This window comes from Diuraphis noxia, unplaced genomic scaffold (assembly GCF_037042655.1).
Source record: "Diuraphis noxia isolate RWA-SAM2 unplaced genomic scaffold, SU_Dnox_SAM2 contig0019, whole genome shotgun sequence".
NCBI classification, from domain to species: Eukaryota; Metazoa; Arthropoda; class Insecta; order Hemiptera; family Aphididae; genus Diuraphis; species Diuraphis noxia.
In genome coordinates, this window is record NW_028301729.1 from 32,501 (window position 1) to 40,000 (window position 7,500).

At 62.3% G+C, this 7,500-nt stretch overlaps 3 non-coding genes across 3 annotated transcripts in view; all 3 read left to right on the forward strand.

Annotated features, from left to right (window-relative positions):
• The first annotated feature begins 1,972 nt into the window (after positions 1 to 1,972).
• Positions 1,973 to 4,460, forward strand: LOC149053956 (small subunit ribosomal RNA). The gene has a single exon (XR_016192407.1). It is a non-coding gene; the product is annotated as a small subunit ribosomal RNA (ribosomal RNA).
• A 210-nt stretch (positions 4,461 to 4,670) lies between these two features.
• LOC149053957 (5.8S ribosomal RNA) lies at positions 4,671 to 4,828 on the forward strand. The gene has a single exon (XR_016192422.1). It is a non-coding gene; the product is annotated as a 5.8S ribosomal RNA (ribosomal RNA).
• A 402-nt stretch (positions 4,829 to 5,230) lies between these two features.
• LOC149053958 (large subunit ribosomal RNA) overlaps positions 5,231 to 7,500 on the forward strand; it is a 4,199-nt gene continuing 1,929 nt past the window's right edge. Inside the window, exon 1 of the ribosomal RNA XR_016192416.1 lies at positions 5,231 to 7,500. This exon is cut by the window's right edge and continues 1,929 nt beyond it. This is a non-coding gene — a ribosomal RNA (large subunit ribosomal RNA).

Here is a 7,500-nt window from a genome sequence, read left to right on the forward strand (position 1 = left end):
AGGTCCGACGGACGTGATGCGATTTTTAAATATTTTTCGATTGTGCGATTGTGGCGGGGGTATTAGTGTTCGGGTGGGGGGAACCGATACGCGCGCCGATTGCGGTAGTTGACGGGCGCGCGTCCACTGTTGCACGAGCGACGCTACGCCATTACGGGTGGTCGGTTAGACGAAATGTATTATCACTGTCCCAATCCGCGCGCCCGGTGGTCGGTGTCGTAGGCGGTCGGCCGGTACTGCTACTCGGGACCGCATGGCGGCCGGCTAGATTTGCGTCCCGCCATTTTTTTTCGTGCCGTGCCGCCAAGCGGCGTGCGTACGGTGGTCGACGACTTGTAACAACGTCACGGGTGGTCGGTTAGACGAAATGCGCTCGGGTGGCCCGGGTAGACCGCGGTCGGTGGGACGGGAGAAGATTTGTTCATGTCGGGTGGTCGGGTGAAAAAAAATTACGTAGCACTGTTACGCGCGTCCTAACGTCGTTTACGATGAACACGTTTTATTTTCCAGTCGACCGTCCACGGTGGTCCGTCGAGCCGGGGTAGGTCGCATGCGGGCTGCCCGGACGTCGACGTTGCACGGGGTTTCGAAACCGGAGTTTTTGGATCGCGATTTTTTCCAAACCCAATAACTCGTTATCGGTCGGTGTTCGGTGGACGAACCAAAGAGGTGATCTCGTCGGGCGCACCGAATACTATCAGGAATAGTAGGTCCGACGGACGTGATGCGATTTTTAAATATTTTTCGATTGTGCGATTGCGGCGGGGGTATTAGTGTTCGGGTGGGGGGAACCGATACGCGCGCCGATTGCGGTAGTTGACGGGCGCGCGTCCACTGTTGCACGAGCGACGCTACGCCATTACGGGTGGTCGGTTAGACGAAATGTATTATCACTGTCCCAATCCGCGCGCCCGGTGGTCGGTGTCGTAGGTGGTCGGCCGGCTAGATTTGCGTCCCGCCACTTTTTTTCGTGCCGTGCCGCCAAGCGGCGTGCGTACGGTGGTCGACGACTTGTAACAACGTTAGGCGAAATGCGATTGTGGCGGGGGTATTAGTGTTCGGGCGGGGGGATCCGATACGGGCGCGGATTGCGGTAGTCCACGGGCGCGCGTCCACTGTTACACGAACGACGCTACGCCATTAAGGTGGAAAAACCCGGGATTTTGTAAATTTGTGAGCGGTTCGGTCGTCGGCGTTGCAGTCGACGGCCGGCCGCCGATCACGAACACCACAACAGCAAAGCCACGGGCGACGCCGAAGACGGCGCGTACACCTCGCGGCGCCCACCGGTCGCCGCCAACTGACGGTCGTCCACGTACGCGGGACACCGTCGGTTGAGTGGCCGGTCCGGTGAGAGCCGGCGGAAGGTGACACGCGTCCGCGTTTCGGCCGCCGACCCATCTCGCAATCCGAGTGGCGAAACTCAACCGGCGCCGCGCGTCCACCAGCCGGTGTTTGCGCGGCGCGCGCCAATCCACACCGATGACGACTCCCGTTACCGTTCCGCGTGTCACGAACACTCGACGCCAGAACATTCCCGCCGCGGCCGGCCATCGTCGCCGCGCCCGGCGGTCGCCGGGGCGAAGCCACGGGACGGCGGACTTCGCGTCGCGTCCCGGCTTCCCCCTCGATCTCGGCTGGGGGCCGTTACGAATCGGGCGAGAGCCGGTCTCGGTACGCTCGCCGGGGACCCGTGCACACACCGTCACCCGAACCCGGCGGTCGACCGTCACCCGGTCCGTCTCGTCAACGTGTCGCACTCCGTGTGCCGACCACACCACACACACATTTTGTTGTTGTTGAACCGCGGTCGGTCGCGCGGCCGTGACCCACAGCGGTCCCGGCCACGCGATCGCCCTCGGCGTCGGCTCGCCGCCCCCTTCCGCGGGGCGTCGGACCGGCGCTCGGACGCACGCGTCCCAGGCCGCCACGCGCGTGGCGGTCGCGGGGCGCGGTAGCAGTAAACCCGAGATCCCTGGTTGATCCTGCCAGTAGTCATATGCTTGTCTCAAAGATTAAGCCATGCATGTCTCAGTGCAAGCCGCATTAAGGTGAAACCGCGAAAGGCTCATTAAATCAGTTGTGGTTCCTTAGATCGTACCCAAGTTACTTGGATAACTGTGGTAATTCTAGAGCTAATACATGCCGACAGAGTTCCGACCGTCGCGGCGCTCTCGGGCGTCGCGCGCGGGAGGAACGCTTTTATTAGATCAAAACCGGCCCGTCGCGGCGCGCTTCGTGCGCGTCCCGATCGCGGCCCGCGCAAAGACCTGGTGACTCTGAATAACTTCGAGCTGATCGCACGGTCTCCGTACCGGCGACGCATCTTTCAAATGTCTGCCTTATCAACTGTCGACGGTAGGTTCCATGCCTACCGTGGTGGTAACGGGTAACGGGGAATCAGGGTTCGATTCCGGAGAGGGAGCCTGAGAAACGGCTACCACATCCAAGGAAGGCAGCAGGCGCGCAAATTACCCACTCCCGGAACGGGGAGGTAGTGACGAAAAATAACGATACGGGACTCATCCGAGGCCCCGTAATCGGAATGAGAACACTTTAAAACCTTTAAACGAGGATCAATTGGAGGGCAAGTCTGGTGCCAGCAGCCGCGGTAATTCCAGCTCCAATAGCGTATATTAAAGTTGTTGCGGTTAAAAAGCTCGTAGTCGGATCTGTGTCTGGGCGGTGCCGGACCACCCTGGCGGTCCGGCGTGTCGCGGCCGGCCGTGCCGCGGGACCACGTGTCCCGTCGGCGCGGTCGCCGTCGCGCTCGTCAGCCGTCTCGGGGTGTTAGTTACCGGCACGTCGGCCGGACGTATTGTCGGCAGGCGGACACGTGTCTCGTGCTCCCGGCGCGCCGCGCGGCCACGCGTCGCGCGGCCGTCGGGGTTCGACGACGGCGGCCGCCTACTCCAATCTTGCTGCGCGGTGCTCTTCACCGAGTGCCGTCGGCGGGCCGACACGTTTACTTTGAACAAATTAGAGTGCTCAAAGCAGGCTCAAATCTGGCGGGGCGGCTTCACGGCCGTCTCGTCAAAAGGCCCTGAATACTGGTCGCATGGAATAATGGAACAAGACCTCGGTCCCGCGCATCTCCGCCCTTCGCGGGCGCGCGAAACCGCCTTCCGGGGCGTTTCCGTGCGCGGGCCGCCGGGCCGCGGGCGCCAGTCGCCCGCGCGTCCCGCCGGGCCGGTTTTCGGGACCGGAGGTAATGATCAACAGAGACGGGCGGGGGCATTCGTACCGAGACGTTAGAGGTGAAATTCTTGGATCGTCTCGAGACGAACTGACGCGAAAGCATTTGCCAAGTACGTTCTCGTATGATCAAGAACGAAAGTTAGAGGTTCGAAGGCGATCAGATACCGCCCTAGTTCTAACTGTAAACGATGCCAGCTAGCGATCCGCCGGCGTTTCATTAACGACCCGGCGGGCAGCTTCCGGGAAACCGAAGCTTTTCGGTTCCGGGGGAAGTATGATTGCAAAGTTGAAACTTAAAGGAATTGACGGAAGGGCACCACCAGGAGTGGAGCCTGCGGCTTAATTTGACTCAACACGGGAAACCTCACCAGGCCCGGACACCGGAAAGATTGACAGATTGAGAGCTCTTTCTTGATTCGGTGGGTGGTGGTGCATGGCCGTTCTTAGTTGGTGGAGCGATCTGTCTGGTTAATTCCGATAACGAACGAGACTCTGTCCTGCTAACTAGGCGGGTAAACCCGGGTCGGCGTGGGCGCGGCGCCGGCGGTTTCGGCCGTCTGCGTTCGCGTTCCCGTCGGCTCGGCCCGGTATCCCCGAACGCGTTCGCCCGTCGTCCACGGCGGTCGTCGGGCGCGGCCGCGCCATCCGCGTCCCGGCGTGCGGCGGGCGTGCGGGGGTCGGGGGGCAACCTCCGGTCGCCGTGCGTCAGTCGTGCGCTGGGCTCCGCGGTGAAGCGCGCCGCGTTCGCGGCCGTCGCCGGCGGATCACGATACGTTACTAGGGCTACCGCCGGCTCCCAGGAGCTTAAACTCTTCTTAGAGGGACAGGCGGCGGACGAAAATAGCCGCACGAGACTGAGCGATAACAGGTCTGTGATGCCCTTAGATGTTCTGGGCCGCACGCGCGCTACACTGAAGGAATCAGCGTGTGTTAACATTCCTGGGCCGACAGGCTTCCGGGTAACCCGCTGAACCTCCTTCGTGCTTAGGGATCGTGGCTTGCAATTTTTCCACGTGAACGAGGAATTCCCAGTAAGCGCGAGTCATCAGCTCGCGTTGATTACGTCCCTGCCCTTTGTACACACCGCCCGTCGCTACTACCGATTGAACGACCGCAGTGAGGTCTTCGGACTGGACGCGCGTTATTCGGCCCCCTCGGGGGCTGGGTCGTCGCGCGACCGGGAAGATGACCGAACTCGGCCGTTTAGAGGAAGTAAAAGTCGTAACAAGGTTTCCGTAGGTGAACCTGCGGAAGGATCATTAGAGACGGGCCCGCGGCGCCGGCGACTCGCTTGCCGGTCTCGCGCGCGCCTAATCCGACCCCGTGGCCGCGTGCGCTCGCGCGCGACAACCGCGCACGGTTGTCGTCCGCCGACCGCCCGCGCGCCGCGACCCCCGACCGAGAGTCGACCGAAAGATGGTTACCGTCGTCGGAAGACGATTGTGTAAACGAAAAAAAAAAAACAAACACCCGACCCCGAACGGCGGATCACTTGGCTCGTGGATCGATGAAGACCGCAGCTATCTGCGCGTCGTCGTGTAATCCGCAGGTTATACGAACATCGACCAGTCGAACGCACATTGCGGCCTCGGTGACCCGCGGGTCCCGGGCCACGCCTGTCTGAGGGTCGTATACCGGATACTCGGCCAGACCGATGCGCCGGCACGGCAGGCGTCCGGCGGAGCGCGCGCGCCGCGTCCGGTCCTCACGGGGACCGGCGCCCGCGCGCCCGTCGGCCGCACGCCGCGCCCGCGCGAGTTTGGCGGCTCGACCGGGGAAAACGCGGGCTACCGCTCGCGGCTGCCCCCGGTCGTCCGCCCAAGTTGTGACGGCAAACAGTCACGGGTTCTCGCGCCGTCGAACGGCACGTCCCCGTCCGCCCGCCGCGCGAGAGCGCGGCCGGGTCGGCTGAGAGTCGTCCTCGAGACGCCACCTCTCCGGCAACCGAGAAGCGGACGCGGACCGTCGCCGCGCGGACGGAGCGCGGACCCGCGCACCAGTTACCACCACCACACGTACCACACACTTGTTCCGACCTCAGATCAGGCGGGACTACCCGCCGGATTTAAGCATATTAATAAGCGGAGGAAAAGAAAACAACCGTGATTCCCCCAGTAGCGGCGAGCGAACAGGGAAAAGCCCATCGCCGAATCCCGCCGCGCACTTTTGTGTCGCGGCACGTATGGGAGTTGTGGCGTACGGGCCGGCCTCGTTGCCGGGGCGCACGTGACGGTCCAAGTCTCCCTTGAACGGGGCCATGGCCCGCAGATGGTGCCAGGCCAGTAGAGGCCGTCACAGCGTTCCGGGATCGGACCGCGCCTTCGAGTCGGGTTGCTTGAGAGTGCAGCCCGAAGCGGGTGGTAAACTCCATCTAAGGCTAAATACGGCCACGAGACCGATAGTGGACAAGTACCGTGAGGGAAAGTTGAAAAGAACTTTGAAGAGAGAGTTCATAAGAACGTGAAACCGTTCGGGTGTAAACGGACAGAGCCCGCGAGTCCCCGCCGGGCGAATTCACGGTCGGTGGTCTCACCGCCGGCCGGATCTTTCGCTCGGTCAGCGGACGTCGCGACTCGTTGGGCGCCGGCCGAAGGGCCCGGGTGGCGGTTCGTCGCGGCGGTCGCGCCTCGGCGTGACCGTTCGCGCCGAACCCCGGTGCTCCTGGTCGGCTCGCCCGACGGCATGAACCGTCGACGCGGCCCCGTCGCAGGCGGGGTCCCGTCGGTCGGCGACGAGTTTCGGGCTACTTTCCGACCCGTCTTGAAACACGGACCAAGGAGTCTAACGTGTGCGCGAGTCAACGGTGATCTCACGAAAAACCACGTTTGGCGCAATGAAAGTGAACCGTTTACGGTGCGGACGATGGCCTAGCGACCGAACCCACCGGCGTTCAAAGTCGCGCTGGTCCGCAGTCCGGGGGCGTCTCCGCCAGGTCGGCTCCGGCCGTCCGGGGGCGCACCCTTAGCGCACACGTTGGTACCCGAAAGATGGTGAACTATGCCTGGCCAGGATGAAGTCAGGGGAAACCCTGATGGAGGTCCGCAGCGATTCTGACGTGCAAATCGATCGTCTGAGCTGGGTATAGGGGCGAAAGACTAATCGAACCATCTAGTAGCTGGTTCCATCCGAAGTTTCCCTCAGGATAGCTGGCGCCGATGTGTCCCGCCCGTTCGCGGGCGTACGGACGCCGGTGGGACTCCGCGCTGTACGGCGCGGTAACAACCCGCTCGTAACACGGAGGATGTCTCATACGGTAAAGCGAATGATTAGAGGACATTGGGGCCGAAACGACCTCAACCTATTCTCAAACTATAAATGGGTGAGATCGCCGGCTTTACCTGGTACACCGCGTGAACCGCGTGCGAAGCCGGCGACGGAACCCTAGGCGCTTAGTGGGCCATTTTTGGTAAGCAGAACTGGCGCTGCGGGATGAACCGAACGCCGAGTTAAGGCGCCGAAATCGACGCGTATTCAGAGACCATGAAAGGCGTTGGTTGCTGATGACAGCAGGACGGTGGCCATGGAAGTCGGAATCCGCTAAGGAGTGTGTAACAACTCACCTGCCGAAGCAACTAGCTCTGAAAATGGATGGCGCTGGAGCGTCGTGCCTATACTCGGCCGTCGGCGGCACAGTGGGGCCGGTCGTCGCTCGCGGCGGCCGGTCCCGGCAAGCCCCGACGAGTAGGATGGCGCGGCGGTGTGCGTCGAAGGGCAGGTCGCGAGACCGCCTGGAGCCGCCGTCGGTGCAGATCTTGGTGGTAGTAGCAAATACTCGAGAGGGGCCCTCGGGGGCTGCCGTGGAGAAGGGTTTCTTGTGAACAGCCGTTGTCCAAGAGTCAGTCGATCCTAAGCCCGGGGAGAGATCCTCGTACCACGGGCGAAGGCGTTTTCGAATCGCCCATGGGGCGAGAGGGAATCCGGTCCGTATTCCGGAACCCGACGCGGAACCGCTCCCTAGTGTTCGGGGCTCTTTTGTCTCGTCCGGGCGACCGGAATGAACTCGAAGAAGCCGCCGGGGGGTCCGGGAAGAGTTCTCTTTTCTCTGTGAGCGTTGTACGTCCCTGGAATCCTCTAGCCGGGCGATAGGGACGCGAGCGCGAAGAGCACCGCTCGTTGCGGCGGTGTCCGTGACCCCCACGCGGACCTTGAAAATTCGAGAGAGGGCCACGCGGAGTCTTCGCGTCGGTTCGTACCGATATCCGCAGCAGGTCTCCGAGGTGAGCAGCCTCTAGCCGCATAGAATAATGTAGGTAAGGGAAGTCGGCAAAACCGATCCGTAACTTCGGGATAAGGATTGGCTCT